Consider the following 16,365-nt stretch of genomic DNA (forward strand, 5'->3'; position numbering starts at 1 on the left):
AGATCGAGACTCTCGCCTTTTTAGAGAGTTTTGTACCAGCTTGTGGAGAATGATGGAGACCAAGATGAAAAGAGGTATGACATTTCATCCATAGAACAATGGGTAGACAGAGGTTGTCAACTTTTCCATGGTACACGTGTTATGAGACTATTGTGGAAAACTTCCCAAGTTGTGGGATGAACAAGTTCCTTATGTGTAGCATGCATACAATCGAGTAGTACATACATCCACACAGAGCTCATCGTTCAAGACATGTTTTGGTTATCTACCAAGGGATCCCTTAGACATGGTATTTGGGAAAGATGAGGATGGAAATGGACGAGATGATAAGGACAAAGCATAGAAATTTATTGAGGGGACATAGGGGATTCATCAGGTAGTACAGGAGCGGTTGGAGAAGAGTTAGTCTCAATATAAAGATCAACATGATAAGCACCGATTTGACCATCATTTTCAATTTGGGGACAAGGTATGGCTCCACATCATCAAGGATAGAATGAAGTGGGAAGGGAAGAAATTGAGACTCATTCGATATGGTCCCTTCACCATATTGGAAAAGATTGGAGACAATACTTTTCGTCTTGATTTGCCCGCTTATATGAAAAATGTACTTAGTAGTGAATGTTGAAAACCTAAATCTTTATAAACCTCCATTGATTATGGATATTGAAGAGGTTGCATAGATTACCATAGGAAAACAAGAACATCATGACAGGGAGATGTGGTGTACATTTGTGTTGGCTTCAAAGGAATGCATCCGAGTAAAGCTCAATGGATGTATAAAGAAAAAGTGAGGGAGAAATTTCCTCACTTACCAATTGGACTAAAAGGGATTTTGGCAGTCCAAAAGCTCATAGTGGGGAGGATTGATCTAGGTAGATCTTTAAAAAGTACCAGTGGCATGGAAAAAAGCCTCAAAAACCCAAAGTGGAAGAATCTCAATGAACTTAGCATCAAATCAAAGTGCTTTTCATCTTATTTCCAACGACGTGAATGACACTCGAATCCGAGTTGATATGAAGAAGTTAGAGGGAGTCAAACTTCAAGTTTGACTTTGATAGGTGGCAGCAGAAAATGATGTGGCATAACTCTTCGATGAATGGGGAAACACCAAGTTGCGGGCTATAATTTGTTCATCACAATAGGTAGAGGTCCGTGGGTAAAGAATCGACCTCCAACACTACTTGGTTGCGATTGTGATATCACAATTGCAGATCAAAGGTGGGTGAGTAGTTACAAATTGACCCCAAGCAGAAAAGGGTGTGATGCGATGATCACATATTGCACATCGCAAAGGCGCAATGTTTTAAAGAATCGACCCTGAGAAGTCAGGGTTATGATCATGATATCACACACCGCATATTGAACAATGCAACGTCCAGGTAATAGTACCACCCTTTGGTTCCATCGATTGCGATACCTTGATATTCCTGGATGAGATACAGTATAGGGTGTTTTTTTGAAAACCCATCCGGTCTTCTGGTTCGCACATCACATATTGCATAGCGCAATGGCTAGTATGTAGAATCAACCCTGACTCTGATTGATTTTGATTTGTGATGGGGCTATTGACGCCAATATATTATTGTCGTCCTTGGTAAAGTCATCGGCTTCAAGAGTAATACACCCATTCATCCGCTATTTGAGGTTTAATGAAAAATGGTCTGTGAATTATTACCGGTGGCAATTTTTCCATGTTGAACAGGTTGTTACCTACATACAATTCTAGGGTCGAGATTCTCAATGTGAAACCACCTGCCTACTATACTTGTCATTTTTGGAAACTACCCAAGACTGAGGAATCCTCCGATCAAAGGTATATATAGGACTGTCCACATAAGAAAAGGGAGAGACACTGGCACAAGAGTTCAAAAACCATTACATACAATAGTAACCTAACCTAGCAACTGGTTGGAACCTCACCTTGAGCAGCAGGGAGGTTCCGAGAAGGTGTGAAAGCTTCATTCCTCTAAATTGGGTGTTTGGATAGGATATTTTACACAATTTTCCGCGAGGATCTTAGTGGTACTGTTTGTTTCTGAAGCTAGGCTCTCCATTATTCGTCCACCTTCCAGATTGAAGTTATAAAGATTGTAATTGGATGTTGTTTGTACTTTTTCTCTTTTTATGCCACTTAATGAATGAAGGCCTGCCCACTATTGAGCAAGATCCGGAAACATAATCGAAATTGGATGAACTCCATAATCAAATCGTTGTGTCATGGTTTCATTCTTATCTTGTTATTTTAGTAGTTCTTTATGTGATTTTAAGTTCCATGGTTGATAAAATCTATTTCATGTAATTTTGATGCATCTGTAAGTAAAAGATCTTGGATCACGTATTCTTTATATGTAAGTTCATCCTTCAAATGAATCCCTTCGAGTATATTTAATGAACCCTGAGAAGGAGTGGTTCAGCCTTGTCATGTTTGACAACTACATAGTTATTTGATTTTTTAATGAGTCTAGTGAAGGTAAAACTTGCATATTTTACATGTTTAGAGAGTTTGAAGAAGAGGTGAAAAAGAAAACTCCAAATTTTCATTTTTGTAGGTAGTCCCTTAGGTCCGAAAAGGTAGAAAACAAAACCTAAGAGGATCTCTTAGACATGTAAGAGTAAGGTATTCCTTTTTCTTATCTAGTATATCTCAGTACGTAAAAGGGTTAAACTTATATTGAGCAGACATCTTTTCATTTACTTTTATGAGTTTGAAAATACAAGTGCTCCATAATATTTCCATCTTTTGGGAGCTTGAAAAGAGCTGAAAGAGGACTCCAGGAGGGTTCCTTTCTCGTAGGTTTATAGAGCTCGAAAAAGAGATAAAAATATACTCTATGGTCAAATTAACCCATTTAAACATAATGAAAACCTGTTAACAAGTTTCAAATTGCTTAAAACACAAAAAGAAGGATTAAACATGTTGCATAGTAAAAATGAAGCATATGTAGGTCAAAATAATAAAATGAATAAAATAATGAGAAAATGACAATAAATTTTCAAAATCACTTCTCTTTTTTACCATTTCACATTTTCCCTTCAACAATGTGTATTTGGAGCACTTTTTGCTCGATCTTCTACAGTTGATTGCAACCAATCCAAGGAGCCATTTCGAGTGTCATTGCTTCTAGGTAGGAACTATTTTTTTTTTAAGGTTTTTAGGCCCCTAGGGTTCATAAAAAATGCCCTAGGACCAACGAACCCCCTCTATGTTGAAGAATGTGTTGCTCTTAGCCAGAGAAAAAGAGGCGAAAAGGAAAACTCTAAATGTCCCTTTTCGTAGGTAGTCCATCAACAAATGAATAAATATCATAGCTAGCATAGTCATTAATAATATGGTCAATAAACAGGTTCAGGTACTTGTCTTTTGGAAAAGCATATTTATGTTCCGAAAATCGACACATACTCGGATCATGCTTTGTTTCTTCATGATAGGGACAACATTCGATACCCAATTAGTTAATGGAACAAGGTATATGAAACCATCTCGAAGAATATTTTCGATTTTAATTTTTATCCCAATAGCCTTCTTTGGATGGACCAGATGGAGGCATTGTCGAACATGTTTGGCATCATAATACGTCTTGATTTCGTGCACTATTATGTTTGGGTCGATACCTAGCATTTCTTCATATCTCTAGGCAAAGACATCTCTAAAATTAAGAAAAAAGGCTCAATAAATCTTGATTTGAGATGAAGAACATGATGCTCCAACGTATAAATTTTCAACTATTCTTTGTTTAATCAAAATATTGAGAGGACCCATTTCTTAGATATTCGAAAGGTTCTTTTCAAAGTCGATCTCATCAATAGAGATGAAATTCATAAAGGGTTCAACAAAATTAGGTAGGTACACACCACTGATATTATCTTCAATGGTATTTGGGAAGGAGGAATGATGATTCTGTTTGTCCCGGAGTTTGTCATTTGAAATCATGATCTCCATGATTCATTCAGGGTAGAGAATATACACGAGAAAGGATCAGAGGGCATCCCATAATCCAGTGATTGATCTACACAATTGATCAAAGGAAAATTATTGGCCACACAAGTAGAATAGATGGCTTCGTAATGTTTCTCAATGGGATTAAGCGACATTCGATCACCAAAACTTTAGATGTCAGTTTAATCAGGTACAATCTATTATCACTCAAAATTTTCCTTAGAAGTTATTAGAAGAAGGAATAAACCAAGGTAACCACAAACCAATCTTTTATATATAGGCTCTAGCCAACCTATGACTCAGAAAGGGCTCTCTCTTTATAATTTAGCTTTATTTTTCTCGGATTTTAGGTTAGTTCTCAATGTTCATTGGGGTTTTGGTTTTGAATTGAAGGTTGGGTGGTGGAATTCTCAGAAAAAATGGATAGAGCAAGGTCTTTAGGCCATTGGGCTATGGATTCAACAAATGGGTAGTAGAACTAGATAAATTCATTAAAGGGAATATTCACAGGGCAGGCTAGCAAAGTAAAGTGCAAATTTGTATGTCGAATGGGGGAAATGATCCTAGCCAGGGTGGGTGAGCACTTAAGAATCCTTAGACTGGGGTTAAAATGAACAACAGAGATAATTATGAAGAAAGGGAAATTAAGAATCCTTTGCTATAGATCACAAGGAACTACCTAAACTAAGGAGCAACCAAGAATTCCTTAGCTTCGATTAGTGAAGAAAACATTAAACATGCATAACAGTTAAGACAGAGTGCAGTTAAGAAATTTCTAAGATATCATTCCATGTTATAGCATTCAGAGTTATAGAGATACAAGTAAGGTTGTGGAAAAAAGTAAAGGAAAATCACATTGAACAGGAGAGAATACTTATTTGAACTTTGCTTTACACAAGAATCCAGTGAAATATTTGATTTTTAAACATTGATCCAGCCATTAATACAATAGGATTTTAGACTTACGAACAAGAAGTCTATAGAAAAGTTTGGAATCCACCCTACATACTTCAAATTGTGAAGTATTTATACAAAAAAATATTACAAAATATCTCAGAACAACTCAATGAGATTTAATCTAGGAAATACAAATATCTTATTGCAAGAAGATAGAGGTAGCTAATGAACTATTTCATGTTGTCCCTTTTATTATGGTTGTTCTGTGTTATGAAACCAGCTCAAGAAAAGATAGGAAAGATAGATCAACGCCTTAGAATTCAGCCTCTTCGAGGGGGCAACCTCCTTCACATTACATAAATGAACAATTCTTGGATGATTCAAATGACAAAACCTCCTTTCTATATATAGGAGTCTAAGGAGTCACAATATAATCCAGACGACCTATCAATAATAATATAAAGCCACAAAAATAACAATAGAGGGATTCTATGGGGCACAGTAATAACAATATGGGGACAATAGGGGCACAACAATATTAATAAGGGGTATAACTACAATAGTAATGGGGTAATCACTAGTATTATAGGGACCCAACATGCCCCTCTCCTTCAAAAAAGTGTTGTCCTCAACGCTTGAGTAGTTTTGGATACTTCTGCATAAAATTCTCATCCTCCCATGTGGAATCTTCAGCGGATAAGTTCTTCCACTTGATAAGATACTCTGAAATTGAATGATTTCGTAGCTATCGAGTCCTTTTTTCTGTGACTGCTTCCGGTTCCAATATAATTTTTCCTTAATCGTCAAGTTCTGGAAATATTGTTTGAATTGGGATATTGTCACCTATAACCTTCTTTAAACATGAAACATGGAAAACTGGGTGCAATCGAGAAGTTGCAGGAAGCTCCAATTTGTATGCCATAGTACCAATCTTTTGCAACACCTTGTACGGACCATAATACTTTGGTGATAATTTATTATCCTTCTTAGCTTGCTTGAGGGACATTTGCTTATATGGTTGTAGCTGTAGGAATACCCAATCACCTACATCAAAACTTCTTTCACTGTGATGTTGATATGCCTGTTGTTTCATTCTATTTTGTGCCAACACGAGGTTATCCTTTAAGATTGGAGGACTTGTTGTTGATGTTCGATGTGATGTTCCACTGCCTGAACCTTAGAATTTTCTCTTAAATATGATGTGATGGATGGTGGTTGATACCCATAAAGTGCCATAAATGGGGTCATTTTTGTTGCTGTATGGAAGGAAGTGTTATACCACCATTCAGCGAGAGGCAACCATTTGACCCATTGTGTCTGTTTATCAGATACAAAGCAACGAAGATATCCTTCCAAACATTTGTTTACTATCTCAATTTGCCCATCAGATTGAGGATGATAAGATGAGCTATGAGCTAACTGAGTACCAAGACAAAAAAATAATTCTGTCCAAAAATTTCCAGTGAAAATGGGATCTTTGTCACTTACAATAATCTTTGGGTTTCCATGTAGCTTTTGAATTATTTCCATAAATGCAGTAGAAACTGTACTGGCTTTAAATGGATGTGATAATGCACAAAAGTGTGCATACTTGGTAAGTCTGTCAACTACCACCATGATGACACTCTTTCCCTCAGACTTGGGTAAACTTGTGATAAAATCCATTGAAACCTCCTCCCAACGTTGGCTTGGAATGGATAAAGGTTGTAATAGACCCGGTGTCTTAATTGTTTCAACTTTATTTTGTTGGCAAACCAAACATTTAGCCACAAAATTTTGAATATCTGATTTAAGGCCATCCCAAAAAAATTCCTTCTTAACCCTGTGGTAAGCTTTTAAAAATCCGAGTGCCCTCCTAAGGGAGAAGTGTGCAATTCCATAAGAATCTTTTGTTTTAGCTGGGAATTCTTACAGAGGTATAAGCGATCTTTGTACCATAACGAATCATTTTGCCAGCTAAATGTATCAGACATACTGGAATCTTGTTGTAACTTTCAAATAAGTGCCCACACTTCTTCGTCATTCTTCCATTCCTCCCTTGCTTCATTTATCCAATCTGGTTGGATAATAGAAATGGCACACAACAATGCTTCCACATCCTCATCCTTTCTTGAGAGTGCATCTGCCACCACATTTTGCTTCCCTTTTTTGTAGATGATTTCAAAGTCATAACCCAACATCTTTGTGACCCACTTTTGTTGCTCTTCAGAGGATAATCTTTGTTCTAAAAAGTATTTAAGGCTATCATGATCCGTTTTTACCTTGAAGTGTCTTCCCATTAGGTAGGGTCGCCATTTCTTAAGTGCATGGAGTATTGCCAACATTTCCTTCTCATAAATAGCTTTGCTTAAAAACTTTCCCTTGATTGGACAACTTTCAAAAGCAATGGGTCTTTCATCTTGCATTAGAACAACACCAATTCCATTTCCTGAAGCATCACATTCCACAATAAAGGTTTTTGTGAAGTCCGGTGTAGCTAAGACCGGTGCTTGGCACATTGCCTCTTTAAGATGTTCAAAGGCCTTTGTTGCTTCCGAAGTCCATGAAAATGCATCTTTCTTCAATAATGTTGTTAGAGGTGCTGCTATTCTCCCATAATTCTTAACAAACTTGCGATAATACCCTGTCAACCCGAGAAATCCTCGCAGATGCTTTATGGATGTGGGGATTTTCCATTCCTTAATGGCTTTAATTTTGCTAGGGTCTACCTTAACTCCTTCATGAGATACAATATGACCCAAATATTCCACCTCCTGGACTCCAAAGAAACATTTGGATCTTTTTGCATATAATTGTTTCTCCTTCAATAGTTGTAGCACCTTGTCAACATGTTCAACATGATCCTTCCAAGACTTGCTGTAGATTAGTATATCATCAAAAAATACTAACACAAATTTTCTAAGGAATGGTTTGAAAATTGAATTCATCAAACCTTGAAATGTTGAAGGTGCATTGGTAAGGCCAAAAGGCATGACCAAAAATTCATAATGACCCTCATGAGTTCTAAATGTTGTTTTCGGAATGTCTTCAGTCTTCATTCTGATTTGATGATATCCTGAACGAAGATCCAACTTGGTGAAGTAAATTGATCCATGCAATTCATCCAGTAATTCATCAATGACAGGAATGGGGAAATTATCTTTAATAGTGAGCTTGTTGAGCTCCCTATAATCCGGACACATGCGCCATGATCCATCCTTCTTGTGCACCAATACTACTGGAGAGAGAAAGAACTTTGACTCGGTTGAATTATACCAGCCTCTAGCATTTCTGCAACCATACGTTCAATTTCACTCTTTTGGACATATGGATATCTGTACGGCCTGATGTTTGGAGGAACACTTCCTGGAATCAGATGAATAGCATGATCATGATCACGCATAGGTGGGAGACCTTTGGGAGTCTCAAATACCTTGGAATGATTGTCCAGGACTTTTTGGAGATCTGGAGAAATAGATGATTCCAATGTGGAAACATCTAGTGAGCATAATTGTGCAATTACACCTCTTTGCTCCTTTTTTAGAAGCTTTGTCATACTATTAGAGCTGATTATCTTTCCTGGTTTCCCTGCAATACCCCTTAATTCAACTTCCTTTCCTTCTGTAGAAAATTTGATGAAAAGTTCTTGAAAATTAAAAGCTATTGTACCCAGGGATTGTAGCCATTGGACTCCTAGTACAACATCAGCACCTCCCATTGGAATGGAAAGCATTGGGCTAGTCAATACATATTCTCCCATGGATAGCTTGATATTATGGCACTTTCCAGAGCAATTTATTGTTCCTCCATTTGCAATCATCACTTGACACTCTGGTGCTGGATATAGGAAGCAATTCAATTCTTTTGCTACCTTACAATGAATAAAATTGTGGGTGCTTCCTGAATCAATCAACACTATTACCTTTTTCTTCTTGATTTGTCCTTCTATCTTGATGGTTTGAGGAGTGGTAATTCCCGCCAATGCATTACAAGATATGGTCGGATTTATTTGTTCTTCATCTAGGCTTTGTTCCTGGAGTATATCATCTTCTTTTGACCTTTCTTGCTCCTTTTCTTCTTCCTCTTCACAATCTATGTAGAATAATTTCTTCTCAGCACACTTATGACCTTTAGTGTATTTGCTATCACAACTGTAACAAAGCCCTTTTGCTCTTTTTTCTTCCAATTGTTGTGGTGCAACCTTATAGGTTGTGGAAGACTAGGGGCAACAAAACTTCTGTCTTTATAGTTGTGAGTGGTATGCTTCCTGGTTGCCATAATTTTGCTTTCCATTTTTCTTGCTAACCTGAATGCCTTTTCTAATGAATCAGGTTCCCAAAGGCGAACATCATGTTGGATATTATCCTTTAAAGACCCTATGAACACATCAATCCTATGCTCCTCTGGAATATCTTTTACCCTTATGTTCAATTTTTGGAACTCCTCAATGTGCTCCATTATTGAACCCTTTTGTTTGAGACTTATCAATTGGCTAAAAAAAGTGTTGCTTTTTGTATCCTCATAATGTGCTATCAATTCTTCCGTAAAAATTTCCCAAGTGATAAATGGTTTACGAGAGCAAAGCCATTGATACCATACAAACTGATTTGGTTCCAAATATAAAGTTGCCATACGTACCTTTTGTGTGTTTTGCACATTATTGAGATCGAAGAATTGCTCCATCTGTAATATCCATGTGGCAGGATCCTTGCCATCAAACTTCCTCATATAGATTTTTGGAATATGGTGAGTCTTCGATCCAACATTAGCGTCTATGGAATCATGATTAAAATTTCTTTTGTTCTCATCATGAGTTTCCTTTAGTACCCTTTCACCCTTAGGGACCATTTCTTGTAGCAACTTATTCATATTTATCTTCCATTCATCCATGTCTGTCTTCAAATATATCTTCAAGTCATCCATCTTAGCTTCCACATCAATCATCTTAGCTTCTACGCCTTTCTTTAAACAGTCCATCTTAGCTTCTACACCTTTCTTTAAACCATCCATCTTAGCTTCTACATCTTTCTTTAAACCATTCATCTTAGATTCTGTTCTTTCTTGTGCAAGGGACATTTGTTGCACTTGGTCTTGTAATTTTGATATATCATGTTGCATTTCTTCCTCTTCTTCATGAGTCATGCTAGAGCTTTTAGGTTCCTTACTAGGTGTTTGCATTTTCTTTCCTCGGAGCATCAGTTACCGATAATAATGCTCTACTATGCCCTTTGAATTCCTTCAAAATAAATTTTCAAACCAAGCTTAAGCAAAAATTTAAGAAAATCTACACACCTTTTTTCACTTTGTAGGAGCTCGATATTGCCTCTAATGTATCTCTGTACTTTCCAATCATCTAGTTCTGAATTTGTGAGCTGTAGTAGCCCTCGATGTCCTCTTTCCAATGCCACAAGTCTGACCCAAATTGGATTCTCCAAGGAAGAGTTATGTGAAATCTCCCACTGTGACTAGTTCAGTAGAGCAAACTTGTACGACGTGCCGCGAGTCACTGTTTCAACCTTTGGATCTAAAACATGCATACAGGAAGCTACAGTCCGTCCTATTTTTGTACCTTCTTACGAAATTTCAATCCGATCCCCAAAGAGAAAGTTATGACGATTTTCCCCAGGTCACTTGTTTTGAATGTAATTCAGGAGTCTGCAAAAAACCAACTTCCTCAGATCATATCTCCACAAATATCACGCAAAAAGCTCTGAAATTTTGACACAAGGTTCAATACGATTTCTTCTCAAATGGGTTTTTTTTTTTTGCAACTTCTGAAACGTCACAGAAAAAAAGTTATAGCGAAAATGCCACGAGGACCTGTTTGGAGCAGCGAAACCCTAGAATCAAAAGCTCTGATACCAAATGTTATGAAACCAGCTCAAGAGAAGATAGGAAAGATAGATCAACACCTTATAATTCAGCCTCTCCGAGGGGGCAACCTCCTTCACATTACATAAATGAACAATTCTTGGATGATTCAAATGACAAAACCTCCTTTCTATATATAGGAGTCTAAGGAGTCACAATATAATCCAACCGACCTAACAGTAATAATATAAAGCCACAAAAATAACAATAGAGGGATTCTATGGGGCACAGTAATAACAATATGGGGGTAATAGGGGCACCACAATATTAATAAGGGGTATAACTACAATAGTAATGGGGTAATCACTAGTATTATAGGGACCCAACATTCTGGCCTTTATTGTTGAATTTATAGCACTTTCTACTCAATTGCAGTTGTGGAGTTTCACGTTGGAGTCTTCTTTACTTTCAACTTTCAATTGATACTCTTTGACCCTGATACTCTTTGACCCTGTTGTGCTTTTCTTATCTGTTTTACTTGGGTATTCTGTTTTTACTCTGTAGCAAATTTATCCCAGTAAATATGTCATTGTCTCCCACCATTTAGCATCTGGTAATTTCACATTCACCATTCTCTTGTAGATTTAATCAGCTTCAGTATACTTGGCAAAATTGGGCTTGGTGAGGAACAAATGTTTTACGTCATGTTGCAAGAAAAACAATTTTTCAAATGTGTCATATAACACTTTGCCTATCGGCAATGCTTTTATGGATGAAGCACTAGCTTGCTCCTTTTCCAACTATCTGAGCCTGGTATCATAGTCTAATATGTCATGAGTTTGTCACTAGGCAAACCTTTCTCTCTTAAAATCTAGAATTTCGCCATGAACCTATCAATGGCTACTTGCATATTGTGACATTTTTCTTCTAAGTTAAGCATAAGGTTCCTTTTGGAGAGGAACTTCATCAATTCTAAAATGGTTTCAGTCTTATCTGCTATATTTAGCTCATGGAGCTCATATCTCTTCTTGTTGTTGAGGAAGTAGATGAGTCTATTGGCATCGTCTAGCTTATCTCCCAACTCCTCCTTCACTTTCTGGATAGCTTCTGTAGCTACCTTCACTAACTTTGTTTATTGAAAAATAACTTGAATTGAGGGCCAAATTTCCTTGACGGAGTCAATGATATTGGACCACAACATTTCCTTGGTTTTCCCAAGTGGTTTCTCCAATGTTAAGTCTTTCTCTAAGACTTTGATCCTTTCAATCATTATCTGGGCCTTTTGTGCTTCTTCTTTCTGATTCAGTTGGGAAAGTTTGTAGTCTGTTTCCAAAATTGCAACCGTTTCTCTTAACCTATTCATTTTAGTAGCCTGGACAAACATCTCTTCCATGGCTTTGACTAGTTCTACTGCTTTCTCTCTTGATGCACCTGTTGTTGATGTAGACTTTGTTGTTGCTGGCAAGGCTGTTGCAAGTGGAACTATAGGTGCCAAAGATGCTGCTAGTGTGGATGGAACTACTATGGAGACTGTGGGGATAACATTTATTGAAGAAGTGGCCACATCTTCTTGTTTTAATTGGATCAAAGCATCCAATTCCTTTTCAGTCTCTTTTAGTTCATCGTTCAATTTTAAGACTAAGTCCATTAGTTCTTCATGCCCCTGCTGGGCTTCTAGGACTTCCAGTGTTTGTGGATGTTGTAGCTGAGGTATTTTTTGTTGTTTCTTCAATGCAGCTATGTCATCATTCTTCTCTTTAATAGGTTTTTCTGTGGCTTTTATATCCTTGGGATCATGTCCCAATTCAATCACTAAGTCCTCTAAGGACTTGGTCCTTGTATCCTTGGCCTGTGAGGAGGCCTTCTCTAACTAGAATTATGCTGAGATGTTGTTCAGAGAGTTCTGTAGCTGATGGGTAGTTATGGCTTTACCTGTCAAGGTGGAGTATATCATCTCTCCAGCCTATTTGTGTATTTCAATCCAGTCTATGGGATGAATATCCCTTGCCAACACTTGAAAATCTACCCTTTTGAAATCTGATGGTGTCTTTGGCTGTTGGGCTATAGGCATAACAAAATTCATTTGTAGCTTTCCCTCTTTAATACCAAAGGCTGACATTAGCCTTGTTTGATTGGTGGGAGTCAGCTTTAGGGATTGTGCATATGTTTACGCCTTAAGCCTCTCATTTGTAGATTTTATTTCCTTATATCTTTCCTTGATATCTTGGTCTATGTAGTTAGCCGTTATAAAGGAAGATACTTCAACACTAAGCTACCTTTCCAACATTTGAGTTTGTGATGTGGAAGGCTCTTGCATGCCTCCATATGGAGTGGTAGGCCTACTTCTTTCTGCTCCTGTATTTGTGACATCAACTGATTCTTCAGTATATTCCTGCTCAGAGGCTGGATTTAGCCTTTGCTTCTTGTTTGATTCCTGCTACAAATCAAAGGTGGCCATACTTGAAGTGGAAGCCCCTTCTCTATTTCTTTTTGGGATCTTCTCCTCATTATGAGGAGTTTGCATGACTTGAGGGGTACTGATGGTTCTTTTTGGTTTTTATGGTACCTGCAGAAAAGAGTTGTCATCAAGCTGCCTTTCTAAATCAATTAGAGAATTCTCTATGTCTACTCTGGTGTTGTCTTGGTCTACTATGGTACCCTCCACCCATTCTTTCTGATTTGCATATGCTTCTATTTCGGGTATGGGATGCTGAATGAAAGGTCCTAGCTTGACCTTTTGTCTCTTCCTTTTGATGAATTGCAAAGGATAATATCTCTAGACAAAACTCCTTCGGAACTTCATTCTTTGCAGAATTAGGTCTGCTTCTTTGCCCGCATTGCTAGAGTTTCATACGAAGGGGCCTAGTTGGTCTTTTGTTTTGAAATTGGCCTTCTTCTTGGCATTGACAAAGTTTACGTCATCTGCATTGATGATTTGTTTATAGTATTCTAATGAAAACAACCTCATTGGGAGGTATCTTAGTAGCTTGTATGGTGCAAGCATGCAACCATATATCCTAAGTTCTATATGGTTCTAGTAAAGGTACCAGTCACCCACTTTGGTCTGTTTAGACAATTGAAGGACCCTCTTTATTTCTAGACTGATTCTAGGAGGAGGGCTTCCAGTCAACATTGTCATGACTGGGTGTACAAATAAATCAACAAAATCAGAATAAGAGTATGGAGACTGAGATTGGTGGATCAATGGGGTCCAAAAAATGACTGACCTGGGCTGACCTTTGGTGTCCAGCTTCTGAAGGGTGAATGGGAACTTATCAGGTTGGTAATATAAGAACATATGGTATAAAACTGAGGAATACTTGAAAACCCTTTCATTGTTCATTCTAAGGAATTTCTCATGCATCCTATTAGCTATAAATTGGGCATAGTCATAAATGATAGTAGGAGGCTAACATGGAGTGTAGATGGACATGAAGGCAAGGATTAACTCATCAATGTATTCACTAGTTGTGTACCCTAAAATGTAGGATATCATGGCTATAATATTCTGGCCCCATGGGGAAAAAATAGTAGCTACATATGGGGGGGAATCCTTAGGGATGTGTCTCTCTTCTCTGATGAAGGTTTGGAATAGCTGGGCCAATTTTGCAGAGCTAAGTTTAGGATATAGGTCCAACAGGTCTCTAATTGAGAGTGCGATTAGGCTTAGTCCTGGTTGGAGCTACAACATTTCATTAATAGACTCATCAGTGATGGTAAAAAGGACCTTCTCATCATGAGACATGACAACTCTGTGACTGGAGACGTAGCAAGCATAGCACATATGAAAAATATCAAGAAAAATGTGGACTTGGGCGAACTAGTACTTGGGAAAATTTGACTCCCAAAGGCCAATTTCATCAACATGGTTCAGGAACTTGTCCCTGCTTTGGCGATGTACTTTGAGTGGGGACTCTTGGGTAGAGGTATCTTTTATTTGAAAATCTTTATCAGCTAAAGGAAGGTGGTCGAGGTCTAAATGAGGTGTAGTGTTGGGCCTTCCATCCATATCAATTGGGGTAGCCATACCTAGTTCTTGTGGACTTGAGTGTGGGGGGTGATTCAGAGGTTTAGGGAAATGAAGCTTCTGCAGTTGTTAATGGCTCACACTATTAAAATTTAAGTAAATTTGATCTTTTTTATTTAACTAATAGTGTCACGAGGGTGAAATGACTCTGAATTTGATAATGGAGTTGGAATTCCATGGTTAAATACCTAGAATTGGGTGAAATTGACTGTAAATGGTGGTTGAAGGTGACTGCAGAGGTTCGTATGGTACTGGTATGGACTGATGAACGAGCTGGGCTCTCTGCAATGTTTGTGGAGAAATGGAAGAGGTTTTTGAGCAATTTGGTTGTTTGCAAGGGTTGCAATGACTTTCTGAGTTCTCAAAGGCAAATGCGTGAAAAGAGTGAAAAGAGGTGTAACTAGGCTTTTATAGGAAAAACAGTTAATTTTTGTGGGTTCACTAATTAATGAGAAATGCTAATTTTCGATTGGAATAGGGAAGTGTTTTGGGAGGTCCATCACACTGCTTTTGTGGTGTGGGTGGTATTCGGGAGGGTCGCCCGATTGTATTTAGTGTTTTCCATGTAGCGTCGGGGGTTGGGGGAAAACTTCCTTATCGGGCGGGTAAAGGGTGGATGTCAGGTTGGCCAGATATTCTTGTGTAGCGTTCGATGTGGAGGAGGGAGAACCAATGGTGATCAGGAGGTGGGAGTTGCGTGGGGGTGAATGATGGGATTTAATGGGGGGGATTTAATTGCGGTGGTTTCGGGATTAGTTTAAGGACTAATCCAGGTTTAGGGGATCAAGCTAGACTGTAATGAGGGATTACGCACTAAGGGTGAGGTTTTTAATGTTTTTGTGGGATAAGGGGTGCTAACATAGTTTATAGATAAGCTATGGGGTGGGGTTAATTTATATGAGGGTGCTAAATATATACGGGACAATGGGTTTTTTAGGATTTTTATATATTTAATTAAAAATTTAATATGAAGTGAAATGAATGGAAGGGGTGTTGTGGTTAGGTATATGAAATGTTATGTGTGTTCCATACCCTTAATACTTTAGGATAAGTGTACTTGGTGGGTTTTTGTATAAAACATGTTTATAAAGGGGTTTTCTCAGGAAAGAGAACTTAACCTTAGGAAAAGGGGTTTTGTGAGGGGGATGAATGAATTACGATGAAATTTAACACCTTTCCTTCCTAAGTCATCAAGCCATGGGTCCAGTCCCACCAGAAGTCAAAGAAATGCTCTGAGCCTTTTTGACTTAAAAACTATGGGTATTAATATTTTTGTTATGAAAGGGAAATTAGTGAGTTTTATAGTGGTTAAAATGAATGAGGGTATGTTAAAGTAAACCAAATTGTGAACCATTGCTTTTGTTTTGTTTACCACTTATGCATATTTAAGTGATGCATTTGAAAGAAGGAAATAAGTACTTTTTGTTTCAAATGACATGATATTTCTGCAACCTTTCTACTACTTACCCACTTACTTATCCTACCATTTTTTCTTCACTTTATTTGGGTTTATTTAGCCTCGCAAACCCCTATCAATATTTTTCTTTTCTTTACAAAGTAAACTATCTAATCCTAACCTTTTATCATCCAAGGCTCAGATTAAACTGATGAGCTTATTTTATTCACTCTACCTATCTAATGATCTGCCAAGATTACACTGTTTGGTCAGATTTATTCACTACCTATAAACATAAAATTCAAAGTATGAAAT

This window comes from Pinus tabuliformis, chromosome 1_1, assembly GCF_031772625.1.
Source record: "Pinus tabuliformis cultivar Carrire ecotype Pingquan chromosome 1_1, CPIR1, whole genome shotgun sequence".
Lineage (NCBI taxonomy): Eukaryota > Viridiplantae > Streptophyta > Pinopsida > Pinales > Pinaceae > Pinus > Pinus tabuliformis.